The following is a 19,807-nucleotide window of genomic DNA, read 5'->3' on the forward strand; positions in this document are numbered from 1 at the left end:
GCTTTCAAATGAGAGAAAACGAAACAGGGTAATGCGGGTAAGTTATTTTATAAAAATATAACAGGGTTTATTTCAATAGTTTCCTTTCGTGATCTACAATAAGAGCTACATAAGATATGTGTCTTGCAAACTCTTTCATTACTCTTGGAAACTATGAAAGGAAATGCCTGAAATCAGTAATCTTCTGATGGAGAACCATTAGCACTCAAAACACTGTGTAGCCCATTGCATACTTGCCAATAAAAGCTTTGTTGCATCCAAACACTTTTTATTGTGTGGAAACCTTCCCTCATTACAAGAATGGGTCTTAGCCATCCGGACTAATTACAGTGGTACCTCGGGTTACATACACTTCAGGTTGCATACGCTTCAGGTTACAGACTCCACTAACCCAGAAATAGTACCTCAGGTTAAGAACTTTGCTTCAGGATGAGAACAGAAACCATGCTCCGGCGGCACGGCAGCAGCAGGAGGCCCCCTTAGCTAAAGTGGTGCTTCAGGTTAAGAACAGTTTCAGGTTAAGAAGGGACCTCTGGAACGAATTAAGTACTTAACCCGAGGTACCACTGTAGAAGGCTCTCTAATCTGAATTCTCATGTGAATTAAAACATTCTGGCACGTAGGTAAGAGGAGTCTGCTGCTAAAGGAGGAACATTTTGTTAAAAAAACCCACACAAGTCGGATAACAATATTTAAATACGTGAGATGCAGAAAAACAGTTGGGCAGGGCTGGTCCTTCTATGAGGTGATCCTCAGGCAATGGATAGTGAGAAATGAAAGATTGTGCACCTCTCCCACCAACTCACTGCCTATAGGCTTGGCCATCCCCCATCACAATTAACTGGTCATCCACCCACTGCCACTACTAGCCAGTGGCTTCCACTGCTGTCTGCCACTCTTTCCTTGCTTCTTCCACCTCCATGCCTACCTACCCATCCAACCAACCAACCACTTCCACAGACTGTCACTGTGCAGGGGCTCCTGGCCTTGCTCTGAGGAAGAGGTTCTTTCTCAGAGCAAGGCATTGTGGGTGAGGTTATCCGTAAAGTGCTTATGCCACCACTGATTTGCAGAGTGTTAAAATGCACAGCTTTAAAATAGAGTTTAGCATTTCCTTGCATTTTAAAGCTTAAAGAATTTTTAAATTATATATTTAAGATGCATTTTTAAAGCTGTGGCAGCACATGCACTCTTTGCCTCATTCAATGAGCTCTTCATCAGACTGAGACCAGGAGTGAGTTTCATTAACATGTCTCTGCAGCTAGCTGAGCAAACGGAGAAGCAGAGAGCAGGCAAAGGAAGAGAAGAACATTGAGTAGGCAAGCAGGTTGAAAGGAGGCAACAGAGGGAGGGAGGGAGGAGGAAAAGGTGGGGTGGAGGCAGCAGAGAAGGGATGGAGGTGGCTGGGTCAATCTCAGGTAGCAGAATGTCTTGTAGCAGCCCTGCGGTGGTTGGACCTTTGGACAACAAAGTAGTCCTGACTTTGCTGAAGGAGAAAAGGAAGATTGCAGCGAAAGTGAATGAATTATTTACAGATGCCTTCACAGAGGAAAATGCAGGGCAGATCTTTGTACTGGCACTAACTTTCTCAGGAAAAGAGAAACTAATGCCAATGGTTGTGGCAAGGGACAAAGCTGTAGGCCTTACTGACAAATCAAAAATGAATAAATCACCAGGTCCTGATGACACCCACCCAAGAGCTCAAGTACAAAACTGATTATTTAAAAAATGCAGCTCTGTAATATCAACTTCCATATCTGAGGACTGGAAAGGGGCGAATGTAACACTATTTTTAAATAAGGGATTCAAATGAGATCCCAGAAATTATATAACAGTTAGCTTAACACATGTTCTAGGGAAACTAGTGGAAAATATTATTAATGGTAGAATTCTCCTTGTCACAATGCTGTATTAGACAAATTCCTGGAAGATGGGGATTATTAGTGGCCACTAGTCATTACGGTCATCAGAGGCAATATGTATCTCAGTACAGATTGAGTGTTGCAACAATAGCAAGGCAAAGGATATTGCCCTCATATCCTGATTACAGCCTTCTTATAGGCATCTGGTTGACCACTATAAGAAGAGGATGCTGGACTAGATAGGTTTTTGGTCTGATCCAGTATGGCTTTTCTTAAGTACTTAACATCTGGAGGACAGGCTACCACCAATAGCTAGTGTCCTCTATTTGGCTTGATAGGTCACAAACAGTGAAAGCCTAAAAGGCAGTCCTTTCCATGTTTCACCTAAACTGAAGGCAAATTGTGACATTGATTACCTTCATGCAAATATTGTGCAGTCATCAGTCATCTCCAATATGGTGATCACTGATCAATAAGCTATCTGATCCTGCTTTAGCCATTGTGATGTCTTGCCAGGATGCCCAGCACACAATGCTTACAGCATAAGGCTCCTGCAAGTCACTGTTAAACCCAATTAGAGGTTTATTGTATGAGTGTACCCCTTGTTGTTTAGTCCGCAAAACAGAAAACTGTAGCCAGGGTACATTTGTGGGAGTTCAATCTGGTGAGAGAACAGGGGGTAATTGTAAAACTTACATGTCTCACCTTTTGTGTTCTTGAGTAAAGAAGCAGCTCAAGGAAGATAAATGGGAGCTTTAGAGACAAGGTAACTGCATGGTATCAGGTCTGTGTGATTTTATGCTGCCATTTCCTCAACTTGTTGGTATCAGGTTTGCTAATTGGTGATATTTAAGTATTCTCAATGAATTATTGAAAACTCTACGAAGATATCATAATATCCACTTAGAATCATACTGCAGGATATCCTCATCTAGGAGATCCAAGTTTTAGTTACTAATAGAATCAGAAGATCCCTAAAACTGAACTATTTATTTTACATGCTTTGGTTCAGTACTACTAAGATGTTTTAAAGTCCTATTTTAAACTTTTTTTAAAAAATTGATCATTTTATTTTTTTCTAAACCGCTTAGAGGTTTCCTTACAATGAAGCGGTATGTAAATTTCATTGTGATTTCACTCTTACTGTCTAGGGTTTTGCAGTACGAGTTGGGAACTTTTGGTCCTCCAGATGTTGAACTACCAATCCCTTCAGCTCCAGCAAGCATGGCTAACAGCCTGGGAAGAGGGGAGTTGTAGTTCAGAAACATCTGGAGGGCCAAAGGTTCCCATATCTGCTTTATGGGGGCCTCATGCAGTGGTCTTTCCCATCACCTGCTCCCTGATACTTTTAACTGCAGGTGCCAGGTATTGAAAGTGGGACTTTCTGCATGTGAAGCATGAGCTCTGCCACTGAGCTATAGTACTTATCCAGAATATCATTGTCCTGGAAATCAAACCTAGACATTTACTGCATTACCTGCAACTATTTTCTTGATATTAACTCACTACTACTACTATTAGTGTTGTTGTTTTTATATAGCAGTTTAAATTTGGAAAGTGCATTTTGATCTTTATCTAATTCATCACCATGTGAGAAGGCTCTGTATTATTAACTACAAGCTGGGACTCATGAAAATTTCATGGGTGAACAGGGAAATCTGGGAATTGACTTCAGAGGATGTGTGTCTAAACTTCCCTCAAGCTATGCAGTGTGTCACAGATGCCCTCGGAGATACCAGGCTACCAGAGTCCTTCCGCAACAAACACACAAAGGGGGGGGGGAGATGGGCAAAGTTGAAGGCACCACATGTTTTACAACCATTCAGAATTAAATGAAACTGGTGCAGCTGCAATATGGCACCCTGGAACTGGCAAGCTTTTGCATTCATCTGTGCATGAAAGAGGCCAGGAATATTATTTATAGAATCAGAGCTGGAAGGTGTCTCCAAGGTCAACTAGTCCAAACTACTGCTGATGCTTGAAACCCACCAACAAAGCCACCCAGTCACTGCTAAAAACCTCTAGGGAAGAATTCAATATAGCACTAAAGTCCCTTAGATGTGAAGGAAATCAGCCCTGAGTGCTCACTGGAAGGACAGATCCTGAAGCTGAGGCTCCAATACTTTGGCCACCTCATGAGAAGAGGAGACTCCTTGGAAAAGACCCTGATTATGGAAAGATTGAGGGCACAAGGAGAAGGGGACGACAGAGGACGAGATGGTTGGACAGTGTTGTCGAAGCTACCAGCATGAGTTTGACCGAACTGCGGGAGGCAGTGGAAGACATGGGTGCCTGGCATGCTCTGGTCCATGGGGTCATGAAGAGTTGGACACGACTAAATGACTAAACAACAACAGATGTGCTAGCAGAATGGCTTGCACGAAAAATGGCTGCTTTCCATATGAACCTACCTAGACCCTGAGATCATCCTCTGAGGTCCTTCTTTGTGGGCTTCATCCAGAGGGTAGCAACATTAGAACAGGCTTTTTCTGCAATGGCTCCCTGTTTGTGGAATGCTCTCCCCAGGAAGGTTCGGCTGGTCCCTTCACTATACCCCTTTAGGCACCTGGCAAAAATGTTTGTCTTCAACTAAGTCTTTGGCTGATTAACATCCGATGCCCTTTTAAATGTGTTGTGTGAGGGAGGATTTTTGGTCTGGTTTTTTCTTATTTTTATTAGGTATTTTGTGTTTTTATATTGTAATTTTATGTTGTGAACTGCCTTGAGATCTACGGATGTAGGGCAGAATACAAATTTAATAAATCAATAAAATAAAAATAAGTGTGTGTGTGTGTGTGTGTGTGTACACACACACTTACACACAAAAATGAATGGAGAATATTTTTCTCTGTATTTCAGTCAGTTTGTATAATTGGATATGGGCAGCATGTAATTAATTTGCAACATTTGCATACTGTCAGTACAAAAGGATATAGTTCCCTTATTTGAATTTGCTAGCAAAATATAGGATTGGCTTTAGAAGTGCAAAACTCGTGGGGGAAAATAATCTGTTAATATTTCCGTAAATCATTTTCATGCCTTTCTTATATAATTATAAGGGGAAAGAAGGGGGGGGGGCGCTATTCATTCCTTTAATGGAAAGGAGCCAGTCTCAAAAGCTGAATGAGCTTTTATTACTATTGTTCAGCAAAAGACAACAGATGCTGCAACTATCTTTTTTCATGCCAGACTCACAATTTAGATCCGGCAAGGGACTTCTATTGAAATTCTGGAGAGACCTCTGTTCTCAGCAGTGCTGCTGTGCTAAGATTAATATTGGAGTCCATTGGCAGGACAATTCACATTGATGCACTTGATGTGCTTTTCAAAAGCATTCGTTTTAATAAAGAAATACTTATTTTACATAGCTGAGTTAGCAAGTGATAATTAAAGGTAATCATTCTATTCATTTAGGGTTTCCCCCTCCTCCTTATTCCCCACAACTGAATAATAGGACTGTTGTAAGGCAGAACATTGCCACTGCCCAGCATTCTTTTGATAAAGCAATGAAGATTTAAGAAAATTCTGTGATGAAAACAAAGTTGCACTAATTCCAATCTTTCCTTTGCAGCTGTGGTCCAAATTACAGAAGTTTTCCACATACTTAAGATTGAGTCTAATTCACAGCGGGAAAGTTTACCAGTGGCATCTGAAAAATGTGTGATTTTTCTTTCAACATGGTGATTTGTATGACTATAATTATGATGACTGAGGTCTTTGGGCAAAATACTACCTTTATTGTTACCTGCACGTACTTGCTTGCTCTGTGCACACTCTAGCAGGGCCTTTTTGTTGACCAGAAATGCAGCCTTCAATAATATTCAGAGTAGTGTTTTATACAAATGGGCTCTAGAAATTTTCCACCCAATTTCTGGGCAGAGTAACTGGAGGAACAATTTCACTGAATTTATTCAAGAGTGAGGGACAGAGATTCTCCAAGTTTGGAGAGGATGGACTCACCATTAGCAGCTGAACTCATTTTCCCTTCTGCCCCTGCCCCCCGTGTTTCAGCAGCAACAGTAACTGTGTTGGCAGTCTAGCCCAGCATTTTGAATGCCCCAGACCCAACATCATTCCAGGGCACTTGGGAGGCAAGGTAGAGAGAATGGCAGATGACACCAAAAAATGTGGAGTCGTTCCCTCTTTCTGAGGAACTCTGGGAATTGTAACTCTGTGAAGAGAATGGAGTCTCCAAACACCTAAAGGGTGTTATCAGCATCCTTAACAAGCTAAATTTGCCAGGATTCTTTTGCAGAAGCCAAGACTGTTTAAGTGGTACGATACTGATTTAAATGTATAGTGCAGATGGGGCCTAAGTAAGTGCATGGAAGTGGATAGAGTCATGCACTAGAGCAGGCATAGGCAAACTCGGCCCTCCAGCTGTTTTTGGACTACAACTCCCATCATCCCTAGCTAACAGGACCAGTAGTCAGGGATGATTGGAACTGTAGTCTCAAAACAACTGGGGGGGTGAGTTTGCCTATGCCTGCACTAGAGCAGAGGTGGGGGAACCTATTGCTCTCCAGATGTTGCTGTACTCCAACTCTAAGCATGACCTGACTACTGGCCCAGTACTTGATGGTACTTGATGTGAACTGGAGTCCAACAGCATCTGCTTTAGGGGATACTTTCCCTGACATTTAGAGACATATTTGAAATATGGTGCGGGTGTGAGACCTGTCTAAATATACCCAGTTGGGCATCGCTGTTCGAAAATGTATTCACACAAGCTGTGAAAAAAGAACTGTTCAGACATGCCAGAGGAAACTCCCCAGTGCTGTTAACAGTTCTATAGAATAAATTCAAGTTGCTACGTTGGGGGAAGCTTATGAAGCCTTTCAAGATGAGCCCGTCTTTTGCATCAACTCGCCAGTCAGTTCCTTTCATTATCATTCAAACCCGGAAGGATCATTAGCTGAACACTTACTGGTTCACCTTCACCCTATAAGATACCACTGAATGCTATAAAGAGACAGATAGGGAACAGCTTCTTGAAACTATATCCTTTATTGTCTTTAAGTCAAGGAAGACTCTTGAAAAGAAAAGATTTTTCTGGGATTATCTTGGGAAGCTATTTTTTAAAAAGAAGAAGAAGAAGCACACCTTACAGTCGCAGACATGTCGAGCGAGTCTCCAGCTAAGCTATTTTTCATTACATATTAGCAGACCAATGAAATATGTTCAAGGGAGATCACTCGCATTTCTTATCCATCTAAAAGAAGGTGTCACTTAAGTAAAAAAAAAAGATCTGGAAAGTGTGTAGGGCTTATTCCTTCCTGCATTATGTTAGTAAAAATGAATATTCAAGTCAGATTTTCTTTTCAAAAATTAACATAAAAAATGGATGGAGTAAACATTTGATCACACTAACCAAAACTTACCATCTGAAGCTATACAGTCTGGAAACAGGTCTGCCATTTCTTTTATTGTTTGTGAGAGCTATGCTGTTGTCTTTTATCTTCCATAACTAGGGGCTAGTTTTCCTTTGTGTTCCCCCTGAAAAGAAAAAAAGATATTTATTTTGCTAGAATTGACCTAGAATAATGTAGGTGAAAGTGGGGGACGGAATCCTGCCCAGTACAGAATATTGCAGAAGGGAGAATTCTGTCATAAGTAAATTCAATCCCTACAGCTATAGCAGAAAGAAGGGATACACAATGTGTTGCCCTCCAGATGCTTTTTTTACTACAACTCCCATCATCCCTTGCCATCAGTCAAGCTTGCTGGGGCTGATGGAAGCTGGATTCCAGCAACATCTGGAGGGTGCCCTGTTGGCTACATTTTCCCCAAAACAACTCCAATCAATGTAACCCTTTATAATTATAACAAAAAATCATACTTATGATTTGCCAAAGAAGTTGGAAGAATCCCACACCAATTTCAAATAAATACAGTTCTATTGTTCAGATCTAGCTTCTAACAGATAATAGCTCCTTTCCCCAACCTCAAAGTAGGAAGGGCAAAGTATTCAATCCTCTACTTTGTGCAAATTAGAATAGTTTCAATGAATTTATGAAGATAACTAAACTGCATCAACTAAATATATATTTTTTATTTTAATAATTTTTTATTAAGATTTGCATTACAAAAAAGAAAAAGAAAAAATACAAAATACAAAATAAAAATTGTTAAAAACAATCGATCTTTTCATCACATTATTTTTCATTTACTTGTTTCTCGGACCTCCTCATACCTCCCTTTTTTGTATTCCAATTCAAATTTATTAGCTCAGCAGTTTCTTTCCCTCTTTATTCTACCCAGATCCTTAAATCTTAAATTATTATAACCTTGAGTTTTTACTTATACCATTTTTTCATATTCTTTTATACCATTACAGCTAGAAACCACTTAATTTCAATCCAACATCATTCTAAGATTCATTAATTTTACAATGTCTCTGTAGATAGTCTTTAAATTTCTTCCAGTCTTCTTCCATGCATCAACTAAAGATAACAGCCAACCACTTTGACTATAATTGCCCCTTCCCCCTTTTTTTAAAAAAGGTACCATAGAAAGAATTCTACAAAAAACCTCAAGATTCTCTGTGAACCTTTTAATTGATGATTACAGCTACTGTTTAGGTTTCAGCCTAATGTGACCATGGACTAGTGGGCTCTACCAGATGGAAAGTAAACCCAACTGTTAAAAGATCTGTACCAGGTGACAAATTACCTTATGGAGAAAGAGCTTTTGTGTTCAATAATTCACCATTGTGCCATATAGGAAATGTGGAAAATATTTCATTTTTTCAGGTGCCTGCCCTATTCAGTCTATTCTTCACAGTGGATATTACAATCTATTCTTAGCGATTTGAGCTCATCTTATGGAATGTGATTTCATTAAACCATTTGCTAGCAGAGATGGACTAATATCTCCATGACTTCAGAATCTTCTTCCTTCCTTCCTTCCTTTTACTTCCCTTCTCCAAAAACCCATGTGCAATGTTTTACTGATCTTTCATAACCAATAACATAGAAACACTACACATAACACCCCCTTACGAAAAAAAAAATTATTGCAAATGCCTTCCCAATGGGACTTAACTCCAGGATACAGGGTAGCAGTCTAAAACTATCCAAACCATTGCACATACATGGGAATGCTATTAATGTATACTTAATACATCAGGGGCAGAGCAAATTAGGATTTTGAAATGTTATTTATATATATATATATATGTAGGTTTTGGTGTCCTCGGGTGTCTTCCCGTGTAAAAGTTGGGGTGTCTAGGCGACGTTTCGACGAGGTCTCACTCGTCATCTTCAGGCTGGTGCTTTCGGCTTCTTGTTACTGGAACAGAGCGGGATCTCAATGTTTGAGTTCCTATAAATACTGTAGAGGGGGTGTGGTGTCTAGCCTCCAATGTTCTGGGCAGAGAGGAAGTTCCCAGGCTAGTGTGCCTTTTCTTCTTTTGTTCCTTAATTACTTGAGAGATACCTTGAGTGATTTCTTGAGTGATATCCTGAGTACCACTTAGGTGGGTCATTAGGTGTGGATTAGTTGCTAAAGTCTTTGTGTCTTGACCTCTTGAACTTTGTGAAGAGTTTTCCTGAGAAGATGGCTGTATTGCACTTAGTTGTGCTTTGGCTTGGCTTCGTGTATAGGGGCGAGCTGTGGTTTTGTGGCTTGTGTCAGCCAGATCTGTGTAGGGATTGCAGGGGGGTGCAGCATCCGGAGGTGCCACCATGGATTGGCTACTGGATGGTGTCAGTAATTCATCTGTGGAGAGGGTCTGGGTTTGGGTCTGGTGTGGTTGATTGGTGTTGGCGTTCTGTGTGCCTCTGGATCTGGTGTCAGTTTTTGTGGAGAGGGCTAATTTCCAGATGTCTGGCAAGCGGGATGTGTCGTCACGCTTGTTCATGTTGTGAGGGTGTTTCTCTATCTCGATGGCTTCCATGATTATTCTCTTGTGGTGATGTTCCGTGTTAAAGAGATCCCGCTCTGTTCCAGTAACAAGAAGCCGAAAGCACCAGCCTGAAGATGACGAGTGAGACCTCGTCGAAACGTCGCCTAGACACCCCAACTTTTACACGGGAAGACACCCGAGGACACCAAAACCTGCATTCCTGTACCCGTGAAAATCTACGAAAGCAAATATATATATATATATATATATATATACTGAAGGTCAGATTAGAACTGACATGGCATTAAGAGGCAAAAAAGATGGGTGAATAATCATTTGCCCTGACAACTCTCATCTTCCAACCCTTCAATTAAATGAATAGGAGCACTACCTTAAGCAAGTTTACACAGAAGCAATTCCACTAAATTAAAAACAAACTCTCCTGTAGGTGTGCATTGGATTGTAGCCTGTGCAATCTTATACATGTCTACTCATAAGAAAGTCCCATTGACTTGAATGGAGCTTATTCCGGGGAAACAGGTATCCGATTGCAACCTAAGAGTCATCTCAATGCATTTACTTTGTGTTTAATTGAATAAGCTTATGATCATAAGCATAAATCACATGCTAAGGCAGCTCAGCCATTTCAGAAATTCCTTGTGTGAGTTCACAGCATATTCAGTAGTAAAAAGTGCTCTCCGCACCCCTGCCAGTACATCTTTGTGATCCCTGGTGGTCTGCACTACAAGAGTTCACCTGACCCGGTTTAGCCAACGACAGTACGTATGATCACAGTTGGAGATGGTATGAAAAGGGTATGGAACAAGCTGTGAGTGGTGCTCCTCAATTAGAGTGCCTTGAAGGTCAAACACTTCAAAAAAAAAATATGTTCCCCTTGTGTCTACAAAAGAGTAGGGCATGCACTCTGGATCTATTATCACCAAGAAGCCAGGGCTGTTTCCCCCCCCCCAATAAAAAAACCTATCACAATCCAATGAACTACGCTGTTGCATACATTGTTTTTGTGTGCTGCTGAAGGAATTTTGTATGCTCTGTTGCATGCATAGAGAATATCTATCCTGCAAGAGCTTTGTGCGCTAGAGATGGTTGCCATAACTACTACCATAGAAAGATGCATTGACAAATTCAGCCCTACAGTGTCTGCGGCTGGCACATTACCTTGTTGAATTATTCAATTAAATGTGATAATGAGAGCTCATTGACATCATTAAATACGCAGGTGAATAAAGAATTCACTTTGAAGTACACTATTATCTGAAGCCAATTGTGAGTGAACAAGCAATACTTCTCACTACAGGGTACAGGTTTCGGAGAAGGAAACTGCCTATGCCTACAAAAAAAGAGGGAGGAGTGCTTATGAGGTTGTATTTGCTGCCATCAATTAAGAATATATCAGGTTTTAATTAGATTCTCTCTGTTTACTAAGCTTTTGTTATTGTCCATTTTGAAGAAATAGGAGAAACAACAGGAAATATTCTTGACAAGGTGCAAAAGCAAATCACATCTGCTATCAACTACTTGATTGCTATGTCTGGAAATATTCTATGGCAGCCTTCACCAACCTGGCGCCCTCCAGATGTTTTGGACTACAACTCCCGTTATCCCTGATAATTAACCATGGCGGGCAGGGCTGATAGGAACTGTAGTCCAAAACATTTGTACTCCCAGTTGGTGAAGACTGCTCTGTCCTGGCAAAGAGAACCTGGCACAGTTTGCCCTTGGGCTCTGAATGTTGTTTCACCCTTCTACATCCATGAGCAATAATGCTTCAGACCTTGTGCTCACTCTCAGGTATAGACAGAGATTTGGTAGAGAAGTTAATCATGTCAATGCAGACAATACTGAACTAGATGGACTGATGGTCTGATTATTATCAGGCAGCTCCTGGTGCTCCTGGTACCTGGTCTTTTTAACTGGAGGTGTCAGTGTGACTAAACCTGGGATCACTGGCTCTATCTCCAGGGGACCCAGGCATCCACAATTATTTTGCTGTGGGTGCCCAGCCTCTGCCCCTGCCACAGAATTGATTTGCATCATAGGGCAATCCTAAAACCCAGTTATCAACCCTGAAGGAATCATCACCCAGCAGACAGGCTGGATGATTCAGGACATGCACCCAATGTCTATGCCAAAACCTACTGATATCCGTAATCAACAAAGTTGTGGCCGTTAGATCCCATGCTATTTGTTTTGTCATTATTTCTCATTGACACACCCGTCTCGCAATGGCCTGGGCTCACTGCACCTGGTCCTGCGAAAATTCACATCAAAATGCTGATTAAATTTCACCAATACTTTTTTTTAAAAAAAACAAACTAATAAGGAAACGTGGATAACTTAAGAGAGGAAAAATGAGATAAGCTGACGGAATCACCCATCCCTAACTTCAACACAGGCCACAGAACCACAGAGCAGCAAGATAGCTTAGAGCAGGCATGGCCAAGCTTGGCCCTCCAGATGGTTTTGAGACTACAACTCCCATCATCCCTAGCTAACAGGACCAGTGGTCAGGGGTGATAGGAATTATAGTCCCAAAACATCTGGAGGGCCAAGCTTGGCCATGCCTGGCTTAGAGGGCACAGGTCAGGCTGTGTGGCATGCAGAACTCTGTCCTTCAATATACTACTGCCTCTGTCTGCCTCACTCCCAGTACCTAACATCTGAGGCAGCTGCCTCAACTCTGTCTGATGGTAGGACTAGACAGTCCTGGAAAATAGATATATTGGCCTCGTTTGTATATGATAAACTATAATAAATAATAATATTTTTTTTATATTTATACCTCGCCCTTCCCGGTTCAGAAAACCGGCTCAGGGCAGCTAACAACAAATTTAAAACACTTAATTGTAGAAGCAGCATAAAATACAGTATAAAAATGAATAACAATAAAATTCAAAGTTCAGAAATCAATTTGGGGAAAATCCATCTAATAAGCGTTAGATAATCACCAGGGCTAGCTGGCTGAATTAGTCCTACATGTGAACAGACAGGTTGCTTTCTCTGGGAAGAGATGATTTGCCTCCTAGGGAAGAGCAGTCTTTTATTGGAGAAAGCAAAGCCTCTCTGCTGCTTACTGTATAGCTAGGTGAACTGGCTACTGAACAGGAGGGGGACTTAAGATATATGCACGGTGACTATAACCTGTGAATCAGCTCTAAATTCAGAGATGCAAATCAAATGCATGAGCTAATTTGGAACTGAAATAGGGAAGCGTTTGACTCAGTACAGAGGCTGGGCTATGCCATGCTTCAATAAAATGTGTCAATAAAAGGACATAAGCATCAATGTGCAGTAATTTATTTCTCCTTGAGAATCAAGTATGATGTTTGGAATCCTGAATGAGTCACAGTTACTATCCACTTAGTTCTCCTCCAGGATTTTCACAGCTGTACAGCACCCCATGTACAGTGCTGAGCCTCGAGATTCAAACTATTTTTATGTGTTTGTAGCTGGGGGGGGGGGATAGTGCCATCTGTCGCTAATGTGACATTCTGAGTCCAAGGAGAGTAAAATTCAAGGTGTGAAATTTTAAGTTAGTGGAGAAGACTGTGTTGAAATTTCTATTTCAATGGATGGGTAGATAAATTAGGTTTAAACTGGTTCTATTGAAACTGCTGCAGAAATAACCTACTTCCTCACTCACTATGCACCAGGGTAGAGTATGCAATAATATGGAAACTATTGGGATGTCCCACTGTGCATATAGAAGGTTATAAGATAAAAGAGGCAAGAATTAACTAGAGTTCACATTCAATCTTCATCGGCACTTGCATTCTCAGACAGATGTTTTTATGCAGCTCATGAGACATAGATACAGATGTAAACATTTAGATGTAGTATGTAACGTTTTTCTTTGTCATATATTATAGAAAAAACACTCATGATATTGGCTAGAGAGCTCCCAATGTACAGGAAGGAGCTGCTGTATTCTGAATTACTCTGCAAAAATATCTTAATGCTTTCCATAGCATCTGTACTAAACAAGCACTGCAGATGGTTCTACCATGATTATTCTTTGTAGAACTAAAAGGAGGGGGGTGGAGAGAGTGTGTTTCAAAGTGCCTTGCCCCACTCTGTGGCTTAGGAACTCCAAGGGACCTTGCTGGATGGTCCATTGAAGCTAGATATAAAAGTTTTCTGGAAGTGATTGCTAGGCACTAGTTCCACAGGCTTTGGGGTTACTATGAGATGTAAAGATGCTGAATGTTGTTAACTGGTCTTTTGGTAAGACTGGTGCTCACTTTTTGATCTATTTTAAAGGAGCTGTTAACGCTATACTGCAGCAATTTATGTCTTCTATTACCCACACCTCCCTCAAATGGGGCATATAGAGAAGGACCATAGATGCAGAATGCAGGGTCTGGGTGGGTTCATGTGGGGAAAGAAGGTCATTGAGGTCTTGATGTTCTGAGCTGCCTAAGGCTTTATAGGCAGAAAGCAGCACTTTGAATTGGATCCAGAAACTAACTGATAGCCAAGCCAGTTGTGCCAGAATTGGTGTCATGTGCTTAGGCTAAGTCTAGCCCAAGACCATCTTGCCCTATGTGAGCAAACAGTTTTCAAAGGCAGCCCCATGTGTAATACACTCCCATAATCTAACCTAGAGGTTACCAGAGTACAGACAACAGAAATTAGGCTATTCCTGTCCAGGCAGCATCTTATCTGGGCCCCCAGTCAAAGCTTATGGAAGGCATTTTGCACTAATGAAGTAACAAGATCCTCAATTGAAAGTAAACGGACCCAGAAGTAAGTGGACCCCCTACAAAGCTATGCACTTGTTGCTTCAGGCGGTGCGCAAGCCCATCCAGAACAGGTCACATCCCAGTTTATCGGTTCTCATCCAGTCCATTATTGAGGCCAGACATTGGTCTAGTTCAGGGTTTCCCAAACTTGGGTCTCTAGCTGTTTTTGGACTACAGTTCCCATCATCCCTGACCACTGGTCCTGCTAGTTAGGTATGATGGGAATTGTAGTCCAACGACAGCTGGAGACCTAAGTTTGGGAAACACTGGTCTAGTTAGAACATCCACTGCCACACCTGCAGATGTGAAAGAAAACCAGAGCTGTGTATCATCAGTATATTGCTGACAGCACACTTCAAAATACTGAATGACCTCACTCAGTGGTCTCATGGAGAGAAAATTGAACCCTGTGGCACCCCACACCAAAGTTTCCATAGAGTCAAACATAACCTTCTGAACATGGTCCTGTAGAACTGGAATTATCGCAAAGCAGTGGCATCTACTCAGACAGCTGCTCCAGAAGAATACCATGGTTGATGGTATTGAAAGCCACTGAAAGATCAAGGGGGGTGACACAAGGACACAATGCCAGCTGTCTCTTCTGACAAAGGTCATCATACAGGGTAGCAAAGGCACTTTCCATACCAAAATTGTACCTAAGCCGATCTAGAAAATTGGTTTCATCCAAGAGAGTCTGTCCCCATGCCTTTAATTTTAAAGATTGCCATGGCCTTGATGGTAAGACAACATTTAATAGAGTATGAAAGCGAATATATAGTATAATTGCTCATTTCTTCAAGGTGCCACAGGATTTTTGTGTGCACAATTCTCTGTTGTCCATATTGTAACTTTTGATGGTTAAATTGAATCACAACTGCTCCATTTGAGAAATACTGTGCAAAGCATTACATTTTGTTATTCGAAATTTCATATGCACTCCTGGACTTTGACAAATCAAAGAGCTGAAGTTTATGCTGTGAGAGAATCACAGAATTGTGCATTGGAAGGAACTGTGAGGGTCATCTAGTTCAACCCCCAGGAATCCTTTGCCCAAAGACATACACACACACCTAGACACCATTGTTACAATACTGAGTGAGCAACATTTCACTGAGGTTAATCTAAAATGCATCTTGTGGTATTTTCACAACTGTGTTAAAGTCACCAATTCCATATAACTGCCCATTAAACATGCCTAACTGTGCACCTGAAGCTTAGAATTTACATTATGGATTTTGTTCTTAAAGGCAGCTGCAATCAGGGATATAATTTGCCAACAAATTGCAAACAGAGGGGCAGGGGCGGGGGCAGAGATCAAAGTGTTTTGTTTGTCTTTTAATTGTACCTCCACTCAGCGTTTCCAAACTGAGCCAGAGTAGATTTCTCCTTCTTTTGTAAGGGGTTAACGTTTTAATTTCAACAGTGCTGAATACTTATAAGGAAAGGTTGAAATTTCCCAAGGGATGAAAATCCTGTTTTGCACAACCAGCTTTAATCAGACAAACCACACAACAGCCACCCTTCAGTGAGTGCAGTTTGCCACACCAAATGCAGCAAATGGCCTCCTTCCCCCAACTGCAAAAAAAATCATTGTTTCAAAGAGCCTGAAGGAGTTAAACCAGCAGCTGAGGTACTAGCTCAGCCTTCATCAGCCTGGGGCATGGGATTACTGGGCTTTCGGTTGCCCTGTACTTGTCTGTATTAGCAGAGACTTTCAATTTAGAGAGTGACCTGATGTCAGACATTCTAATCCACCCAACAGGAACTGTCATGTCTACCTCACCTGGTTGAGCCTCGCTACATAAGCAGATTAGACAGCTGTCATGCACCAACTAGATAGCTCCTCAGACAGAAAGAAATGGCACACTAAACAAAGTCTGAAAGACGCTCACAGTGTATAAGTATTATGTATAGAGACACGCCTGGCCTTCACTGATTCGCTCACAAAGGGTGTCCAAATGGTTAATTTAGTTCTACAATAGACAGGAAGCTGAAAAGCAAAATATTCATAGTCCAAAACATCCTGGCTTTTAAAAAAGAAAAGCTGAAAATTTTGAATTTTTTGTCTCACGTCTGAACAATATTGTGCAAACTCTCTCATTCATGCCATTTCAGCCAGACTGTAGCCAGAACAGGACAAAACTGGACACATATATGAGAGTGGAGATTTGCCACGGCAGCCAGACAGGTTTTGAAATGGGACTGCAAACACACAGGGATGCAAGGGCTGCCCCTTGATACATTTCAACAGCAATCAAATTAGAGGAAATAGGCACTCCCAGCGATAGCAGAATTATAAACATTTTTACTGAAGCAAACTGTACAAGAAGCATGTATATAAACTGTTATCAATAGAAATAAATTCCAGCATATAAACAGAGGGGCAACATACAACTCCAGGTACGTTTTAGTAGTTTTATGAGTTCTGGACAGCATACAGCAGTGCAGTGGTACATACTGCAAGACAGTATACAACAGCACCTCCAATCAGTGGTGTAGTGGAAGGGGAATTTGGGGGAATGTGCAGTGGGACATTTTTCACATCAGAAGTGATGACATAATTCACTAGAGTGCCTGTGAAATTTATGGTCCCTCCTTATTCTGGCAAGCGAATAAAGTGATAATAAGTTTCAAAGCAAGTATGAGAATCCATTTGGTTTGCATTTCTTAAAATTCTCCTTTGGAGCAATAATATGACGGCTACGTAACAGCGGGTTCCTGGTTTTCAAAATTTACCACTACACCTGTGTCTCTAATCTTCATATAATCCATTCACCCAAGGTTTCTTTCTTTTCTACTGATCTGTAACTAGAGTCCTATCTAAAACCTCAAAATGAAAAAGAGAAGTCTGGGTAAATGGATGCTGTCACTGGTCCAGAGACTGTAAAACTGTAAGAAGAGTTTTGAGATCAGGAAATTCTGGATATCAATCTTTACTAATCAAAGAAAAAACTGAATATTCAAAAGAAACATATTTAGACCAATGAAACATGCAGTAGTAAGCATGTAAAGAAGGAAACATTATAAAGAGGACTATATAAATGGCACCATTTCTCAGGCTCATGTATTCCTTCTTTCTCTTCCTCCTCTCATGTGCTTAAATTCCCCTCTGTCATTGTCAGGACGTGGCCATGGGCTGGACAAACCAGAAAGTGAGACTGAGGAACAAGCCAGAAGTCAAGCCTGAAGAATAGCCTGTTAGCAAGTTCACTTAAGTAACACATAGCTCAGAGAGAAAAGAAATCCTAATAGCACTTTACTGAGGAACCTGAACAGAGTGTATAATTTGAGGAGAAAGGAAAAGTGAGGTTTTGTCTTTCTTAGCAGGGAGACAGTCACCAAACCTACAGAGGAAAACTCCCTTAGTACTACGCAGCCAATCAGGGCACAAACTGCCTCAGCAAACACCACACCACTCTGCCTGGTTCCTAAATAACACCTCCACCCCATTGCCCTCTTGGCTAGATGACTTAACACTAACAAAATTAACCCTTAAATTATGGGATAATCTTGGCTATTACCTTTCCAGCATAACCAAGGGTACAACAACACATCAGGAGTCAGGAAGACTATGTTATGCAAGCAAGACCCAACAGGAAAGGAAAGCCCTCTTATACTCATTCCTGCCAGGGAGAATCCAACGGCCATCTTGAATGGACAGAGTCAGCTCGAGGTTACTTCACTCAGAAACTATCATCTGCAGTTCAGTTCAGCACATTCAACAGCTACATACAGATCCCAAGTTGCTACTGACAATCACTTCCTATTGCTTTGTTTTTTGCAGATTGAGCAAAATATAGTTCGTGCTAACCCACAGTTTGTCTCAAAATCAAATTCAGAATCCCATTTCAAATTGTGAGATATGACAGGAAACCGATTTGACATTTTTAAATTTTATTTTTACTCCAAGAAGTCTACTTTCTTGCAGCCATTTTGAAACAATGAAGTGTTGACAAAAAGTTGCTATGGGTCATAGCAAAACAAAGAAGTGTTGACAAAAAGTTACTATGGGTCATTCCACATACCCAAACTAGTGTGGCGAGATGAGAGTTGAGCTGTTCCATATGCTGAAGCATTTATGTGATTTCTCCCCTGCCCAGCTAAAACTTACTTTATATTTAGTGTGCAACCACCAAGTGCTCAGTGTTTGCCCTATATTAAAAGCACTCCACCAAATGCCAAGCCTTGTAGTGCCGAAAAGTTACTGATTTTCAAAATATTACAAATTTCCAAATATATACCTTATTTTCTTTGTCTGGAGCTAATAAGTAATGCGAGGCGAATGATTATATCTGTGCAGGGAAACTGCAGAATGAAATTTTCTCACTGAAGCAGTCAGTGAGTCTAGACAGCTGTGTGTTTGTTGTTTTTTTCCCCTCTGCTTGCAACAGAGGGTTTGTTGCCTCAAGGTCTGTGTTACTGGCTCAGTTAAGCATGCTCCAAAGCTTTTGGACCACTGTATATGTGCCGTAATCCCAAACAGGGAAACTTAATTACTGAGAACCGTGATCTGAATGGAAAAAGAAAACAACAGTAGGAAAACAGCCTACAGCAAAATTCATTACCTGTGGATTCGTTGTTAATGTCCTAGCAAACGTGTGCTGCTTAATATTTTATCTCCAGCTACTGCAGTTCTCTTTGCAAGCCCCAGAGAAAATGTGGCATTTTCCCATCAAACTTCCAATATTTTGCATCTAAAGAACAAAGGAATTAGGAACTCCATGGAAACTCATATTTTCTTGCTCTGACCTTTTGTGATAACTGATACACAGGACTTGAGTTTTGGAGGTTTACAGCTGCCCTTTCCCATCTTTGAGAAGCACAAAGCAAATGATTTTTGTCTGTGCTGAGGTAAACAAATGCTACTTATGTAGGAAAGGCTTATTGATTTGGCAAGGCCTGGGCCTTTGTTCTGTTACCTGAGTCAAATGAAGGTTGAAGGATATCATCTATTCTGCCTTGTTTTTAATAAAAACAACCATTTTTTAATTAAGGCTGCAGCTTTAAAAGCTTATGCTAGGCTTCAGCATGACTTATCCAGAGTGAGGAATTTTAAGAGAGCCACTTCCTGTTTCTGGTGAGTCCCTAGTTGAAAGCTTAACAAGCAGTAACAGCAGCAGGAAATTATGAACAATCTTGTTAAATTTCCCACAATGCCTCATAGTGCCCGATGTATTGTTGCTCAAAGAGACTCTGAGACATTTAAATAGCAGCTCTTGGCATAGAGACCCAGAACAGATGTAAAGTTTAGTGTGCCCTTCCAGGGCAATGGGACTCCAACAACCACTCAAATGTACTGTGTTTTGACACTAGGCCTCAAAAAGACCTGGCTTGGG

The 19,807-nt window shown here is 41.0% G+C and overlaps 1 long non-coding RNA gene across 8 annotated transcripts in view; it reads right to left on the reverse strand.

The window, feature by feature from the left end:
• LOC310828089 overlaps positions 1-19,807 on the reverse strand; it is a 249,367-nt gene that overhangs the window by 151,979 nt on the left and 77,581 nt on the right. For all 8 annotated transcript variants that reach the window (XR_014556633.1, XR_014556634.1, XR_014556635.1 and 5 more), the window contains exon 5: positions 7,244-7,358. This is a non-coding gene — a long non-coding RNA (uncharacterized lncRNA). The remainder of the gene's footprint in view (positions 1-7,243; positions 7,359-19,807) is intronic.

The sequence above is a fragment of the Podarcis gaigeae genome, assembly GCF_964106915.1.
Source record: "Podarcis gaigeae genome assembly, chromosome: 12".
Lineage (NCBI taxonomy): Eukaryota > Metazoa > Chordata > Lepidosauria > Squamata > Lacertidae > Podarcis > Podarcis gaigeae.